The sequence below is a fragment of the Mastigoproctus giganteus genome, chromosome 5, assembly GCF_048544385.1.
Source record: "Mastigoproctus giganteus isolate SK-2022 chromosome 5, ASM4854438v1, whole genome shotgun sequence".
Classification (NCBI taxonomy): domain Eukaryota; kingdom Metazoa; phylum Arthropoda; class Arachnida; order Uropygi; family Thelyphonidae; genus Mastigoproctus; species Mastigoproctus giganteus.
The window spans coordinates 210,839,185-210,857,315 of record NC_143579.1 but is presented as its reverse complement, the minus strand read 5'-3'; the positions used below and the strand labels follow the sequence as shown (position 1 = coordinate 210,857,315).

At 38.2% G+C, this 18,131-nt stretch overlaps 1 protein-coding gene across 2 annotated transcripts in view; it reads right to left on the bottom strand.

Annotated features, from left to right (window-relative positions):
• The window catches only part of LOC150086061 (phospholipid phosphatase-related protein type 1-like), a 112,334-nt gene extending 97,886 nt beyond the window's left edge, over window positions 1-14,448 (bottom strand). Inside the window, exon 1 of one of the 2 annotated variants that reach the window (XM_090373681.1) lies at window positions 14,250-14,448. The gene's annotated coding sequence lies outside the window, so the exon portion shown is untranslated. The remainder of the gene's footprint in view (window positions 1-14,249) is intronic. The other variant, XM_090373680.1, reaches the window with a different exon arrangement.
• Window positions 14,449-18,131: the final 3,683 nt, after the last annotated feature.

Genomic DNA, 18,131 nt, shown 5'->3' with positions numbered 1-18,131 from the left:
TGGCTGACTAAACGGGCTCCTTGTCTTTTTGCTCCACTCAATTCAAATCAAGCTACTTGTCTAATGAATCACGTTTCCAGCTTCACCATGCTAGGAGGATGGGTGCAAGCCAGTGTGCGGACAGTACTGGTCTGGGGCTTTTAGATGGGAGAACCCTGGGCTCCCTGGTATCTGTCCAAGAGTTTCAATGGAGATTCATAGCGGTCTTATTTCTGATGGGCACTCGTTTATGGGGTACTTCTTCCCCAACTACCAAAGTATTCAACAAGACAATGAGGTTGAAACTGTTAGCTTGATGTGCACTGGTCCCCAAGCATGTTCGATCTTAGCCTAGTTGAATATGTGGGTCGTCATAGAACAGGCCGTTTGGCACCTAGGTCCAGTACCATCGAACACCCGAAAACTGTTGGATGCAGTGCCCGGCTGATCCTAGAATTCAGTTAGCTCAGGTGCGAAAGTTAATGTTGAGGCAAAGGACAGAAGTGTTTTCCTCTGCCTAGATTTTGAGCCCTTTCCAATAAAATACCTGTGAGCATGGCACCTGAGAGCTCCCCCCCTCCAAAAAAAAAAAAAAAAAAAGACTAGCGCTGGCAGGATGGTTGACATCGATGTCTGTCCATAGGTCCACGTGGATAGACATCCTCCAGCACATTATTCTCTCTATGCCACGACGTATCCACACAGTGTTGCTCGTTCAAGTTGACAAAAACAGGTACCAGGTTGGTGTTCCTAACTTAAAGCTCAGTTTGTATTTTATAACTACAGTTATTAAATAACATTTGAACGCTTACAAAAATCTCGCATAACCAGGAAATTAATTATAGCAAGTATTGGTGTTTGTAGTGAAAGGTCGGGAAAGATATCTTAAGTTTGCTGCAAGTACAGAATTAAGTTTGACATGCAGCATGCGTTCAGAGGTTAGAGGCGGATTTCATCATCACATATATCCATGGAATAATTCTATAAATTGACTCATTCAGACTTAACGATTCCTGATAAACAAACAGACTCCAGACATTGTTAACGATCATATTGGTGGAAAATCGCATATGAACACAGAAAAAGCCATTTTCAATCCATTGCAGGATGAAGGCCTCTCCAGCAACTTACCAGTTCCTTCTGTTTTGTGCAATGGCCATCCATTTGCTACCCACAAACTCCTGAATTTCATCTGTCCATCTCCGTCGTTGTCTTCCAGGTTTTCTTCTTCTTCTAGCTCCTCTTGGGTACCATTCTGTTATTTTCTTAGTCCATCTGTCATCGAGCTATGTGTCCTGCCCAAGACCATTTTAGTTGTTTTGTTTTGATAAGAATATCCTTTACTTGAGTTTGCTGCCTAATCCATGTGTTTCACTTCTCATCTAACAGTCTGATTCCCAATCTAATTCGTTCCATTCTTCGCCGAGTAGTTCTCAGCTTCTCTCCCATTCTTTTGGTGAGTGCCCAAGTTTCACTTCCATAAGTGAAATGCTATCCATCCAGAATTTGTTCTTTTCTTGACTTCCAGCCAATGATAAAAGTCTTGATATTAATGACTTGTCCCAGATAAGTATGACTCCACCTTTTCAATTACTGCTCCTTCAATCATTATATCCCTTTCTGTGGCATACTTGTTCATTACTTTTGTTTTAGCCATATTCATCTTTAGTCCAAAATCCTTACTAACTCTGCATAACTGCTTAAGATATTCCTCTAATTCTTTGGGATTGTGCGTTATGATCACAATGTCATCTGCAAATCGTAAATGGTTTAGGTACTCTCCATTCACATTGACTCCTTTCTGCGACCAGTCTAATATTCTGGAAGCTTCCTCAAGGGCAGCAGTAAATTTCGGAAAGAGTGTCCTTGTCAAACTCCTCAATTTCAAGTTTGTTACAGTCTTTGTCTAGTCTAATAAAGAATGTAGCGTTCTCATGTCTTTTCTTCAAAATCATAATATATGAGGTATCCATGCCTTGTCTTTCCAGTCCCCGAAACATTGCCTTATGCTGTATGGAGTCAAATGCCAGGCATAAGTGTTTTATATTAATTTGCTTTCTCCATTAGCTGTGATATTACGTGAAGGTGATCCATAGTTGAGAATCCTTTCCTAAAGCCAGCTTGCTCTTTCGGTTGATTCTCATAAAGTATTCTTTCTAATCTGTTTGTGAACAACTTATAGATGTGGGATAACAAGCTAATTGGTCTATAATTTCCAATTTATCTCCTTTCTTATGCAGCAAAACTATGATTGCATTATTCCACTCCTTAGGCGTCACACATTTTCTAATGCATTTTGCGAAGTGTCTTGCTAGTTTTTGTGTCATGTCTCTTCCTCCCAATTGAACAACTCTACAGTAACTTCATCTTCTCCATGGGCTTTGATTCTTCATTTACTTCAACGCATGTTCTACCTCATCAGGAAGGATATCGGGTATGTCGTATATGTTACTAATTTGCAATCCACCTTCCCCACTGCCATCATTCCCTCGCTCCTTGTATAATTCTCTATAGTAGTCTTCTGCTATTTGAATTATGCCTTCTCTGCTATTTATAAGTAAAAAAAAGTAAAAAGTGCAGCCATTATCAACCCACTGCAGGATGGAAGCCTCCTCAACAATTCATGCTGAGGGAAACGGACCATTATCTGCCACGCTGGTCCAGTGCGGGTTGGCAGATCGACCGTATTCAGCAGTCAGGGGCTTGAACCCCGGTCTACTCAAAGAGCGTGTGCTACTGCACTCCCGCTCCTGACCACTTGGCTACGGAGGCATTTATAAGTACACCATCACTATTCTTCAGTTTCATTTGTCTTTCTGTATTACTGCTCATAGCTGCTGATTTAAGTCCATTGTTTTCCCTTAATGCTTGTTCTACTTTTCTTGTGTTCAAATTTTATGTCCTCTGTTTCTTTCTAATGGCTTTGCATAACTCAGTATACTCAATTTTATCCTTGCCAGCGTTTATCTTGCTCTTCATTTGTCATCTTCGGTTCATCATCACAAGTGTTTCTTGACTAATTTTTTCTTCTTTGGATTGCTTTTTACATATAGGTTTCTTCGGCTTAATCACTTTCAGAAAGTTGTAATATTCCTCGTCCTGAGCAGTCTGCAGAAGCTCAAACTTGTTCTTAAGTTCCAGTACATACTGCTTTTTCTCCTCTTCTGTTATCTCAAAGACCTTCATATTATTTACTCGAGTCAGTTTTTTTCTTTCTTTTATCTATATCAAGTGTGCATCTTACCATTCTGTGATCACTTCCAACATTTACCTTGTTGAGGACGATAACATAATTCACGAGATATCTTCTGTTAGTGAGGATGAAGTCGATTTCATTAGTTGCTAAACCATTTGGGCTCTTCCATGTCCACTTTCTGTTCACCCTTTTCTTGAAAAAAAAAAAAATTAATTATTACTGACAATCCTCGAGATTCTGCAAATTCCACAAGTCTTTCACCAATTCCAAAATTTCCTATAGTTCCAGTACATACTGCGGTTTTTTTGCTCATCTATATGACTCAATTTCGGTGTATATTTCTTCCACCTCTTCATCATCATGGCTCGATGTTGGTGCATAAATCATTATAACCTTTATGCTTGTACCCTTTAGAAATCCTGAGTAGTAGTCTTGACACCCTTGATGATGTACTTTTGAATTCCAAAAATGTTGTGTTTTGTATCTTTATGAACCAGAAAACCAACTCCACCTTCGCTGCTTTCATTGTCTCCATTGATGTATAGCAGATTTCCACTCGATAAACTTGAGTGATTCATTTCTTCTTCTTGTTTCAACCAAACCGATGATATTCCAAGTCACATTTTTCTAATTCTTTTTCCAGCTCTAGTATCCATCCTATCTTCACCTATGAGCGATCTTACGTTGTAACAGGCCAAGTTCAGTTTCTGTGCATGGCGGCCTGGTCGTAACCAGAGATTCTTAGCACCCTCTAATTCCATTGTGATCCTCTCGCTACCGTAAGAGGGGAAGTGAAAGCCGCTAGGGACTGAGGGCCATTTGTTTCGTCGTGCTGTCTTGTGCTGGAGGGTTTGGTCTTTTCCTCTTCACGGAAACATACTTTAAATCTCAAAACACAACGTCCTTTAAATCTCAAAAATGAGCGAGTATATGCTTTGGGTCTAATCAGGGCTCGGAGTGAGATAAAGGGGGGGGGGCTCATTTCCGAGGAGGATGTATAGTTTTTTTTTTTTTTAAAAAAATAGTACTCCATGTTGCTCAGTACCTCTCCGTTACAAATTCGGAAAGCTCAAGATTTTCCTCACCCTCAGTTCGGATCCACTGATCAGAAGACTTGGGGAGGGAGTGATATGGTCAATAGCATCTTCCACCTATGAAGCCACCTCAAACCTTGAAGACCAGAGATCTCCATGAATCCACCAGCCGATAACCAGTGGGTACATTATAAATGTATCTGCTCTTGGCAGCAGTATTTATAGCGTAGCGCAGGCTCGAACTTTCAACCTGCGCAGGCTACTTATTTCCTCATTGCCACTGGTAGATGGCCTCATTTTCCTCCTGATGAAACGAAGTTAGCTTAAGCATTTAAGTATTTTGTTGTAGTTTAAATGTAACTTAAGCATAGCAACGTGTACATTTGAATTATCGAGGAATGATGATTCATCAGTCTGTTATTCTTAGTTTTATTGAAATATTACTGAGACACCGATTAAAATTATAAAAAAAATAATAATAAATAAATAATAACAGATCAACTAGGCTAATGCAAATAACAACCATATACAATAGTGACTATCGGCTTAAAAGTCAAATATTACGTACTAATATTCCTAACTACCTTCAAAATCTAATTTTGACTTATTCCACTGTTATACAAGTTAAGTAGACAGGAATATTCCTCTTCTATTAAACTGACTTGTAATCTTTTGGCAAAATTTAAAAAAAAAAAAAAAAAAAAAAGATATCGCTTTTTGGCATAGCGAATATCCAGACAACCGGATATGCTCGTCTTTCCAATGGCATATTTTTACTGTGAGCAGTTCCTAACTGATTATCAAAAATCAGCCCTGCTGTGAAGTCTCATATCTGAGGACGATCTTTCCCCCCCCACCCATATCATCTGTGGCAGCTTGGTCAGCACGGTACATCGCCGTCTGCCGCTCGTCAGAGTGGTCCGGGTTCGATTCACCTCGTCGACTGGGGGGAAAAACTTCAATCGGGACTATAGTTAGCCGATCTCAGGCGAAGGGTTCTCCTGCTGTGTTATTAGGGGTTTTTCAGCACGCAAAACGTGGAAATCAGTCCGTGAACACACTATACCAAAGGCCTGGACTGAGGAAGAACTTCGGACGCTGTTTAAATATATATTTTAAACTCCTCTTCAAAAACCACTAATATTTCTTGATATTTAAAACAGCAAATCTGGCTAATTAATTATCTACTTTTCCTATCGCACAAACGTAGTTTCTGCTGCATTACTTCCTCCTGTAGATATTTCCATGGGGACTGTTCTTCTGAATTAGCATCTATAATGCTCCTTTCTTCCAAACTAGTGCGAACAAAATACTTGGAACAAGTAATTAGCATCCTTTGCAGTTGAATCCTAAATGCACCCCAAGTTAACGTTCTTAATTTGTTCTCTCTACTTATTTTAAGTTTAGATTAAATTAATTATTCTAGCTAGGGAACAAGCATCCTCGAATTTCTTAAAAATTTACAATACAGAAACTAAAAAGTCTATTATCAATAAGGTTATTCTGATTTCTCAGTCCTCACTAGATCATTTCGCGATTTCAATATAAATATGTACATGGTACATATTTATATTGATTCAAATATTTAAAAAAGTTAAATTAAGCCTAGTCTACTCAAATTTATATTACATACGCAAAAAAACAAAATATTTTGAAAGCTAGGGTTTTTTTTTTTTTTTTTTTTTTTTGTTTGTTGCTAGAATTCCCCCTCCACCATTGTGCAGTCTAATATGAAGTTCTCTGAGCAATGCAGACAAGCTTCCAGGACAGTTCATGGAGTGTTGTCCATGATATACAGGAACTTTGCTAGCAGAGCTAAGGAGGCGATTATCGGATCACTTCGGTTCTGATTGAGGTGTTTAAGGCTTTGAATAGATTGAGCAAGCTCAGTGCTGATGGATGGGATTCCCTTGCTGAGACTACACACGAGGTGACGGGGGCATAAATTCAAATCCAGGAAGGACGGTTGCAGAGGAAGTTTTCTTTTAGCCAGCGAGTGGTTGATAGCTGGAACACATTTCCATCTGTTGTGAAAGTTGATAGCTTAAATTCAAGAAAGGACTAGACAAACTTATTGGTGAGAATGGATAGGTGAAGTCGGATTTTTTTTTTTTTTTTTGTTGATGCTTGTATAAGCTTGCTTTCTTGCACTATATGCCGCTACTACTAATGATATATATTTTGTATATTAATTTGCTACAGTTTCGTGGTATATTTAGTGTGCCTTTTTCTACAATAGTCCAGGAAACTTAACCACGTTTATCTTTATAGAATAAAGAAGCCAAAACAGTAATGTGCCCAATGAAATCTTGTGGTCAGAAGAAGTTAAGATCAGCGGAGATCTCAACTGACAAGTGTTTACTGGCTCACTGAGAATTCTAATATCCAAATTGAATATTAGCTATTTTGCTTTGTGATGTATCGTAGGCAATTGTCTAATTAGATTTGAAACAAAGATGTATATACGGATTCAGTTTCTTCGTATACAGAAATAATTAACTATTTACTTGTATAAAATAGCATTCCCACTAGTCATAATTCCAAGTACTTCCGATGAATTTTATGTAATGAAACATGCGTAGCTCACTTAATTGTTCAGTATGGAATTGAAGTACACATCAGGGGCGTTATGCCTTTTGGGGCTTAGCCCAGCACGAATATTGCAGAGCTTTATTTTAAAGGGGAAAAAAATAAACTTCAATAATTTACCTCTCATTATCCTATTAGAATGGGTTAGCTTCATTCCCAACTACTGCCTGCCCTCTCATCGCTTCCTTTACGAATACGCAGTAAATTAGTGGAGTGAAACAGTTACACTGAGATAAGGAGATTCAGGGATGCTAACGACTGGTTGCAGACCCGGCAGTTCAGTGACAAAGTTATGTAATACGAATCAGGAATCCGAATTGCTCAATTTTTCATCTCCTGTGCTTTTAGTATACCTGCCTCAGTTATTTTGAATTCATAGAATATGCCGCTTGTGTTGTTTTTAAAATTTTATTACTGTCAAGAATACGGATGAGCATTTGGATATATCCCCCTTAACATATTGTGTTAACTTGAAAAAAAAATTCAAGTTAGAACCAAAATACCTAATGATATTATTCAGAAGTACAAAACTCAGTCTAGATGTAATACAAGAGAAGACCACGATGACTGCTAGTATAACCAAAAAAAAAAAAAAAAAAAAATTGCTTCACTGTTGGGAACGATCTGGCTTGAAAACCTCAGTGAATCAAAGATTGGAAAATACTTCACAGGTATAATCCACTTATAATATGGACAGAGGATATGAGAGTTAAATCGGTATCATGGACTCGTTGATTTAAAAAAAAAAAAAATGTTCTAAATAGAATCGTCCTTTGAACATCGTAAAGTGATCTTTCAAAGAAATGCAACCAGAGTTCTGCTAATCGTCTTATTGAATAGAATTGACGAACTTGATAATCAGTTCCATGAATATGCAACAGTTCAAAATACACCACTCAAAACTCAAGTGAAACGACCTTCAGTAAAAATGTTTGTTCAGGCATTTCCAGCAAGTTCTCCATTTTTTTCAGGATATTGCGCTGAACGAGAATTTCAAAACTATTACAGAACTAAGATTCGCTGGAACATTTCAGGCTATATTTTCAAAGTGACAGTTTTGCGGTTTGAAAGACAAGTTAATTTCACAGAGCAGTGAGAGTAGCACCGTATCAAGTGGTGCACGTAGTAGCTTTTAGAAACGTGAAAGATAGTTATCTTCATGGCCACTTGCTGCACTACATCATCAGTTGAATAGTACCGTATCAAGAATGTTGTAGTTACTCCCAACAGGAAGTTTCTTGGCAGATGTTTACAATTTTCTCCATAAAGAGAAGGGACGGGCTTATCATAATAAGTAGATATTTATTTCATGCTGGTGGCCGGAAAAAGAACAAAAGTTAAAATAGGAAAATTAGTAATTATTCACATCTAAGATTATCAGATTTCTGGAAGAGCCTGACTGACCTGTTTGGTCAGTTTTGTCGACAGTGGCATGCTGTAAACGAAGGTTTCACTGTAAAGCAATTTATGGAATCAGAGTACAAGAGTTCTCGACGATCCAAGATAAAAGACAAAAAAAATTTTTTTTTATACTTCGGGATGACCGGAGTATAATCGAAAAATTTTTTCCGTTCGGAGGTTCACAAGGTAAAGAAAAACAGCACCGTATTTAGCAGCTCAGAGCCTGCACTTGACAACTCGGCTACGGCGGCCTTCTCGGCTGGATTGGGTTCCGTGGAGAGAATCAAGTATTTAGTGAATGAATTTTCTTGGTTAACCTCTATCATTTGAATGAAATACTCTCAGTTATTCATCTTGCAAAAGACGAAAGTATCATTTCATTTCTAAATGAGAATTTAACATGCATTGCTTCCGGGTTTTAATGCCATTGCATATATTGTGAATTCGGTATAACGCAGGTGTCAGAATACCTCCCTTCCTCAGTATGAGAAATCTTATTGTTGAATTAACTTTATGTTCCTTACTAAATTCAACAGTACATACAGGGGGTGGACAAAATAATATGAAAAATCTGTGATAAGAATTACACGGATGCACTACTATGGTGTTGGGCCACTCTTTGCTTGAAAAAAAAAAAAAAAGCTTGTATTCTACATGTAATAGAATCAAATAAATCTTGAACTGTCTTGAAAGGAATAATGGACCACTATTAATTGAGTAACGTTTCAAGTTCATTGAGTGATGGAGGAAATCTGCTTCACACTTCTTTCCAAATATGCCCCCAATGGCTCGATAACGTTTAAGTCTGGTGATTTTACAGGCCGTGGGAGATCCTTAGCCTTAGTTTCATGCCCCTCAAACCAAGATTGGACACATTTGACTGTGTGCATTGGAGCATTATCATCTTTAAACATGGCATCGTTTGTGGGAAACAATATTTATACCATGGAATGATGAATCTGGTCACGCAGAATATCGAGGTAGCTAGTAGCAGTAATTCGCCTCTTCGGGGGCGAATTACTGACCTAAAGGATACCAAGATATTGATACCAAAACCACCATTGATCCTCTTCATGTTTGACGGTTGGCACAGTCTCGCTAATGCGCTTCCTTTGGCATTCGTCAAAAGGAAATTCTTCCTGATCCTGGAAAAAGTGCGAATGACGATTATTCTGAAAATGACATGTTTACTATCATCAAATGTTCAGTTTCTGTGCTCTGTATACCATTGCCTCCTCTTTCTAGCATTACTATCAGTAACGAGTGGCTTGGCAATAGCAGCTCTGCCATAAATTTTAGCTTTATGAAGTTCTCACTGAACTGTTTTTCTATAAACTGGATTTCTGAGATTCGCATTAAGTTTTGCGGTTATTTTTGAAGCAATATTATGTTTTCCAGCTATAATCTTCTTCCGAGTCCGGCGGTCTCTTTCAGTCAGCTTCGATTTTCTGTCTGTTTGTCCTCTCAGATTGCTTTTTCATACTTGATGAATGCAAATAATAATAATAAATAAATTTTCTGTTTATACTCCGGGACGACCAAACAGTCAGAGGAGTTAACAAGATAGACAGAATACAAGAAACAGCACCGTATTCAGCAGTCACGGGCTTGAACCCCGGTCACTCAAGGCATGTGTACTTATGCACCCGCGCGCCTGACCACTAGGCTACAGTTCCTCTAGATACATTGAACAAATCAGCAGTTTTAGTCACTGATTTCGCTGCTAAGGTGCACTAACAAATGACATCTTTGGAATTCAGACAGGTCAGTCATTTTCACCATGTTACCATTTTATATCACTCCTAAATAATGATAAAAACGAAATTCAAGAGTAAAATTGAACCGAGAAGAGATGACAGATGAATTTTCCAAAAAAAAAAGGCAATCAAAAAAATCACCGTAGCTAAAGTTGCGCAGCAGCTATTAAGCAATGACAGCTTATGTGGAACACAAATCTTTCGTGGCTGTGGAAAGTAATTTTTTGTTGCGAACAGAAGCGATCCTCCTGACCACAACGCTATTTTTCATTGGTATAATAAATTTGGAGAAAATGGAAGTGTTGAGAAGAGGGGAAAAAAAAAAAAAGCAGAACGCGTGTAATGGAGGAAATGCTTGAACGAATATTACAATCGTATATACAAGTTCAGGAAGGTCAGTTGTGCGTCGTACTCAGAAATTTCACGCTTACAAAATTCGGCTGAAACATGAAATTAAACCGTCATATTCGAACGGGATTTGTAGCTGTTTCATTGCGCGTGACTGGTACCGTAAATCGGTACAACTGCCACATTTTGGGGTTCTGAAAATCCTCGTGTTTTAATGGAGTATGTGCTCAGTAGCACAAAGGTTAACCTGGTGTGAACTGATTGATGCATTGTGGTATTGAACTGGTCTTTTTCACCGAGAAAAAGAAACTGACCTGACTTATAACTACGCCTTCAGATTGATGAACTTGGAACTCCAGTATTCTTTCAATAAGACGGCGCCTCATCCATTTTAACATGACCAGACAGCCTTTATCCTTAACTAAAAAAAAAAAAAAAAAAAAAAAATTTACAAATCGTTGCATTGGAAAAGATGGGCCGATTTTATGGTCCCATAGAAATCCTGATCTGACCCTTTTGGGGAGGAGAATACATTAAAAACCTCGTTTAATCTGAAAGAAGCCGCTGTGATAAATAACACGTAAAGGGAAGAATCACTAAGTCGTTGCAACTGTTATACCAGACATGCTGGGCTGAAGTTGAATATCGTACAGATACTTGTCGAACAAGCCCACAGTGAAGTTTATTGTAAAAAAGTGCCAAGCAGTATCGCTTATTTTATAAACTACAGCACTTTCTTTTATAATGACCCCATGCTGTACTCTAGATGTAATAATTAAACTAAGAACTGACTTTTAGATATACATTGCGCACGGGAGCGTGACCTGTTTTTATACAGTACTGCGGTCAGCGTTATAATGCAGGTCCCCTTAAGCCCGTGCTATCCAGGGAGCACTGTATGTCAGAATAAAATGTTGATCATAAATGACTTGTTGGATCAAAATAGACATGATAACGTCCAACTCTTTTGGAACAGAGTGAAGCTAGTCAGATCCAAACTCGTGTCTTGAATGCTTCAGTTTTACAGACCGGGCAAAATTCAAGTTAGCGAATATGTAGCTGCAGAAAATTATCTTCATTATTTTCATAAATGCTTTGCGAACTTTGTACCTCCCCCCTCCCCACAGCAGTGGGGAGTTCATATTCAAGATAATTATACAAAATTCTGAGTACAAAGTACTTGTATTAATAGTCAGCAAAGTGCGTTTTCCCTCCCAACGACAACTGCTTTGGCTGCCCGATTTCTCGCATCGATTCAGTACTTTGACCAAATATTCAGATTCTTCTCCGTACACTTGACAGGTTGACATTGCTTATACTCGTTCTTGATAGGAAAAACTTGGGTCAAGTTGTTAAAAAGTTGCCCTCATTTGTAGCGGCGGATCTAGATGTTTAAGAAATTATCCAGAAAGATGAGTCGAGTTCTCTTATAAACCGAAACAAGAACTCCACTGCTGAAATTTAAATTTCTGCAACAAATCATCCAGAAAAGCACAATTTCTTTACAATTGAGGTAACGTTGTAAACATAAAAGATAAAAAGACAGTGTTAGCCTGGGTTAAGTTAAGTCGCCAGTTGTCACTCTTAGGGGGAGTCTGGTTATACCAATTGAAATATTTTAATACCGAAAATCTGTTTGAACATGTATTGTCAAACCAACTGTCCAGCGGTCTTAGAACCAGATTCTCTAAGAACACCCTGGGTACTCTGCTAAAGACAGTTGTACATCTCAGAATTACGATGTAATTAAGCTGTCTAAAGCATTGCGTATGTGTGTGTACATAAATGTGTACTTTTTCCCCCCTGGCTTTCCTCTGCCTTTAGAGCCATGCGTGCATTCCTGTTTCGTCAGGCATCACAAAATCACGTGGTTCTTGTCTTGAAAGCAAAATCGATGGGAAGACTCCCAGTCAAGAACAGTCTTGCAGAATCCGACCACGTGGGGGATCATCCATCAAATCACGTGGAAAAAGATGACTTATTTGTAAGGTCGCGATGCATCTTATTAGTATTCCTTTGAATACTTTGCTTTTATTTAATACCAATCATCTGCAATCTAATTACGCATTAACTTTAAGTTAACTGCAATTACTACATTTACTGAATTATGAAGTTCACCCTTAATTAGTCATTTTACTAATTATTCGCAAGGATTAAATTAGATTGGAGTATTGGCTAATGCGATTTACATACACTTGAAAATTTAATCAACTTGCGTCCATTTTTATCGGCGTTTACCCATGGGGATTTTCATGACACTCTCTGTATTAGCGTTTTTTGATATTTAATTGAAACTGTAATTAATAATGAAATGGTAGAAATCACTGTAAATACACTCAAACTTTAATCAGGAAAGAAAAGGTTTGCCACGAGTTTAATTCCATGAAAAACTTGACATTTGAGAAGCTGTAATTCCATCGGTTGTATATGCGCTATCTCTAAATGATGCCCATACATCGAAACTGTACATATTTCTAACAGTGGCTCGAATCTAGATTATTTTGTAACATTAACTAATTTCTTTAAACTAGCCTTTCGCGTTAGCCTGGCTTTAGTTTTCTCCCCAATTTCTATTCATGTCTCGCGACTGTCTGCGTTCTCAATCATCGATTTAAAGGGCAACGTGCAGCTAGGATCACTGGTTGGTTCTCTGACGCCTTGATACCAGCCCACTGCAAAAGGGGGTGTGCGGGCACGAATTTCGTGATGACTCACTATAGTAACCACTTAGGAGACTAGGGAGCAGACGACTAGTCTGGGTGCTCTGTCAGGGAGGCAACCCTATTCTTCGCTTGAAGGCAGGTCTAGACATTAAACTTGTAGGCCGAAGGAATGATACGTTCTTTGGATCTCGCGTTCAAGGTGATGAACTGGAAGGGGGGTGGGGGGAAAGAAGACTTAACTAAATGTCTTCATAATTACATATTAAACATAACATCGTGATTACAAAGTTTCCCTACTGCCTCGGACGACACCACAACCTGTTATTCACCAAAAGTTCAAAGACTACTTAACAGAACAGGTAAGCCGGCGAAAAAAAAGATCTGCAACTGCGAGTTTACATCAGGCTAACCAGGTCTAGTATGTCCGGAAGCGTTTTAAACATCCACTTGAAAAATTAATGGAAAAAAAAAAAAAATGTCCTTACCCTTGAGAACATGGCCTCTCCGTGTTACTATTTCGCTACCAATCCCCAACAGATGGTGCGACAATTAGTGTAATATGGCATAAGGAGGATATTGACCGCAACAGATTATAATTTTCAATACACCAAAATTGTGCGCTTAGGAGTTGTTCTCTATGTGCAATATTGTATTGTGCAAAGTATAAAATCACTGTTAGCAGAAAAGTCAATCGGCATGAGATAATTTTATAAATTCCATAATTGGAAGTGGGAAAAGTTTTTTATATTTATTACATTAAATTTACGATTAAGCGTCTCCCAAAAACTATTTTTTTCTTTGAAAAATTAGCGAAATATGACGAAGATACATTAAAAAAAAAAACGCACACAGACAGAAAAAAAAAAAAAAAAACATGAAGAGAGCTGCAGTTTTCAAATACTTCGGAAAAGCTAAGAAATGTGAACAGGAGGGGAGGCTACTCGAAACTAAAGGAAAGGTGTGTCACAAATGCTGTTCTCTAGCTAAACAAGCAGTTGCACGTTCCCATTTTAAGCTCGCATATGGTTTCAAGTGCCAAGTATAACATGCAAGACGGACAACACATAAATTTAGAATTCTATCTGCATGCGTCCGCATATTACTTGACAACCGAAAATTTACAATCTACTCAGATGCAAGGAGCCGGCAACCACGACTCCTAGACGTATTGCTTTTGATTCACACTACAACGAATGAATGAAAGCTATGATCGAAGCGTTTATTTAATAACGCAAGAAGTGCAAAAAAAAAAAAAAAAAGAGAGAGAAATAATAACACGCACCTTTCCTCTCCTCAAAACGAAAATCTATAAATCCCGGTTGAGGCAGAATGGTGGATAGGATAACAGGAAAGCCACTCTAACAAGAAATGTTCGTAGGTCGCCTATCTAGTTCCTCCTTGCTCTTCTGATGCTATTCGACGCATGCGCAGAACTACTAGCAACCATGTCAACAATAGCAGGCAAACAGGGGTGGCTGGTTGATCGTCGATATAGCCAAAAATTTGTGATTCTCCATCTTCTACTGCAATTTAGATATCGAATAAACATGCATAAGTATGCATATAGCGAGCTAATTATTATATAAATAAATCGGGCTGGAGGAAAACTCGTTTAAGGATTCTGTTTATAATTTGCTATCGAGACAATTCTAGAACTAGCTGTAACATCTTACTGGATTAGCACTCCAGGAGGTATCAAACCCCCTCTAGCTGATGAGGATGGCAACTGAATATGCAGTTGCGTTCATTAGGGACCGGCAGAAGTCGCCACGGGTAAATTTAGTAAAACTGAGGTAACTATTAAAATTACGACGGGGGGTTGGTTATTTTACGAACACATGGAGAGACATATCCTGCTCGCTCCTGTTCAGATATATTGAGGGTAAATATTACCGGAGAATAAACCAACAGAATGTAGTTTATAGCTAGGCAATAAGCAGTCAAATCCTAATGAAAATAAATAAATAAATAATATAAAAAATATATAAAACCTTTAATGCAATTGTTATCGATGTTCAGTATATTTTACGTATTTTCAGGCAATGGAATGGGAGTAATTATAGTTTATTTCATTACTTTTTAATGAAAAACGAAAGTTTTAAATGAACATCTTTCATAAAAAGGTGTCGAAAGAGCTCTTTAAAAATTAATTACCATTGTGAAACAGGAGATTTTATAATGGAAAGTATCACAAGCGTTGGCGGGGGTGTTGCTTCTGGCTGCAATTTTAAAAATAAAAATGGCGCACAGAATACATTTTTACATGACAGTTTTGCTTATCAATAAAGATGTGTTTTATTTATCTGTGTATTTAAATTTACTCGTATCCAATATTCATTCTTCGTGAGGGACCCACTTGAACCATTAGCCGAAGGTTTTACTTCTTGTTCTTCCTAAGAAAAGACTGTATCATGATTTTAATTAAAATCCAAACTAAAACATACTAATAGAAAACTGTTTCAGTAACTAATTTCAAATACAAAAGGCTATCATAACGTATTGAAGTATTTCAAATACAAAAAGCTGTAATAACTTATTATGTGTGTGGGGGGGGGGAAGTATGGGTCTTTAGCCTTTCTTCAACAGGAAGGGGAAATTCAGGTTTCCTGTGTGGAAACTTCTGAATTTCCCTTCCTATAGTACTCTAGTAAGGCATATGGAAAGTGAAAAGAAACTGAAAGAGTTAGGAGGGGTTGCTTAGAATAAGTGCAGTGCATAAAGGCACCTTGTGCCTGTAAATTGTATGTATTCTATGTTTGCAGGAAGAAAATTCATCTAATTCTCGTTAGACTAATTAAATATGAAAATATCCATTAAAATTCCCATTCCTATCACAATTGAATCCATGCCTTTTTTACGCTGTATGGAAAACAGCAATCGTGCCTACTGTGCTACCGCGCGACCCGAAGGATAAATGAAAGGGAAGAACAGGTAAATTGACGAGTTTGAAACTAAATTGTGAGTGGCTGGTGATTGCATTTGTCCTAACTGGCTTAGAAGAAAGGACATGAGTTACAGATGCCAATTAAGACAGAAAACAGCCTGTGGAAATATCTGTTGAAAAAATGCAAAAGAATAGGTAATGCGAGAAAAGCCGATAAGAGAAAAATAAATGCTCGAGAATATTATTTAATAGTAATATTCTTATTATATATTATTACTTAATAGTAATATATAGTTCGAATCCCGTCATCGGAGGATTCGAACTCAGATCTTTTCGAAAACACCCGGTGTGGGGAGGACGGTGATCCTACCAATTGTGCTACCCACCAGGACACCAGATGGAAAAGACTCGGGTTCGAATCTCATCAATGACGAGAGGAATTTTGATGGCTTTTTTTTTTCACAATGTGACTGAATTAGTCGTTTTAACTCAGCCACGTTGCGAAACCATGCACCCCTCATCTTTCTGCAGACGACAGTTGCATGGTTTTAACTCCCAGAAATTTGGGTTTCTCGTCCAGCAAGACCGTGCAATTAAGGGGTAAAGTACCGGTGGAGACATCTGTTTAAAAATACAAAATAATAGCAGATAATGGGAGAAAAGCTCGATAGTTAAGTAATATTTTTTACTGTAAGAGCGCATTTGCGCCTAAAACCCTATTACAAAAACAAACAACAATCTCTAGTAGAAGTGGAGAGACTGCTTCTACAGGGATGGGATATACTAAAATAGAAAGGGTGCAAGAATATTTGCTGATGCTATCGAGGCAGTGTTAGGTGGGTCGGAAAACTGCTAGCTTGGGGGGATACAAGGACTAATAGATTAACAGTAGCCACTGGCAGAGGTGAAAGTGATTCTTGCACTGCTTTATTGGAATGAGCAGAAGCCTGGTAAATAAGATGCAGGATATTTCAGAGACTGCTGGGAGTCATTGCGGTACAAGTAAACACATGGGTTGTGTTAGGGTCGCTAAGAATAGGAACAGGTGCATGTATACTTGCGTGTACACCAATGCTAGGAGTTTGGTAAATAAATTTGATGAATTTGAGGTATTGCTCAAAACATCAAAGACAGATATTGTTGGAATAGCAGAGACATGGTGTCACACAGATATAAGGAATGCAGAACTGGATTTTGGGGAGTACAATATGTACAGGAAGGATAGACAGGATAGGAAGGGAGGAGGGGTTATGCTATTAGTTAAGAAATACATAAAATCCAAGGAAGTGAAGCCAGTCGACATCGCTGGACAGTGCAGTGTCGAGTCAGTTTGGTGTGACATAAGCATTGAGAGATCAAAATTGAGAGTAGGATGTGTTATAGCCTAATGACTCTGATGAGTATAATAAGGAACTGTATAGGGAAATAGAGTGGACCAGTAAATCAGAGAGTCTTATAATGGGGGATTTTAATTTTCCAGATATTAACTGGAATTTGTGGGTTGGTCATTCACACACTAGCAAGGCTTTTGTGGATTTATTGGATGATTGTTTTCTACATCAACATTTTCGGGAGGCAACTAGAGAGAGTGATCTGATTATCAGTAGTGATTCTTCATGCATTAAGAATCTTCAGATAAAGGAACCACCAGGTGGCAGTGATCACAGTGTGCTGAAGTGGGATTTACTCAAAGAGGTAACTACCATTAGGGGTAAAGGGAAGGGTTATTGCTTTCGTAAAGGCGACTACGATGGACTGAGACAGTATTTAGGTTCTGTACAGTGGGACCGACTGACGATGTTACCAACAGCAAATTCAAAATGGGAAGCATTCAAAGAAATTATCTTGGAAGCTACTAGGCTTTACATACCAACTAAGAAATATTGTTCGAGGTTTAGGCCTAAATGGATATCAGATGAACTAATGAGACATGTGGCAGAGAAGAAAAGTGCATGGGATACATATAAATTAATGGGTGACTTGGAAGCCCATGGATGATAGATATAAACTGCTCCGTAATCAAGTCACATGGGAGATTAGGCAAGCAAAGGCAGATTATGAAAAATCCTTGGCAAAGGATGCAATGAAAAACAGAAAAGAGTTCTTTACCTATGTAAACTCTAGAAGGAAAGGGATAAATCTGATTGGTCCACTGGATATTGACGGTTCAACTGTTGATGATCCTGCTCAGGTGGCTAACAAACTAAATGAGTATTTTCCCCTCCCTGAATGAGGAATTATTCAGGGAGGGGAACGTCAGAGGTAAGTTAAACTCTAGCA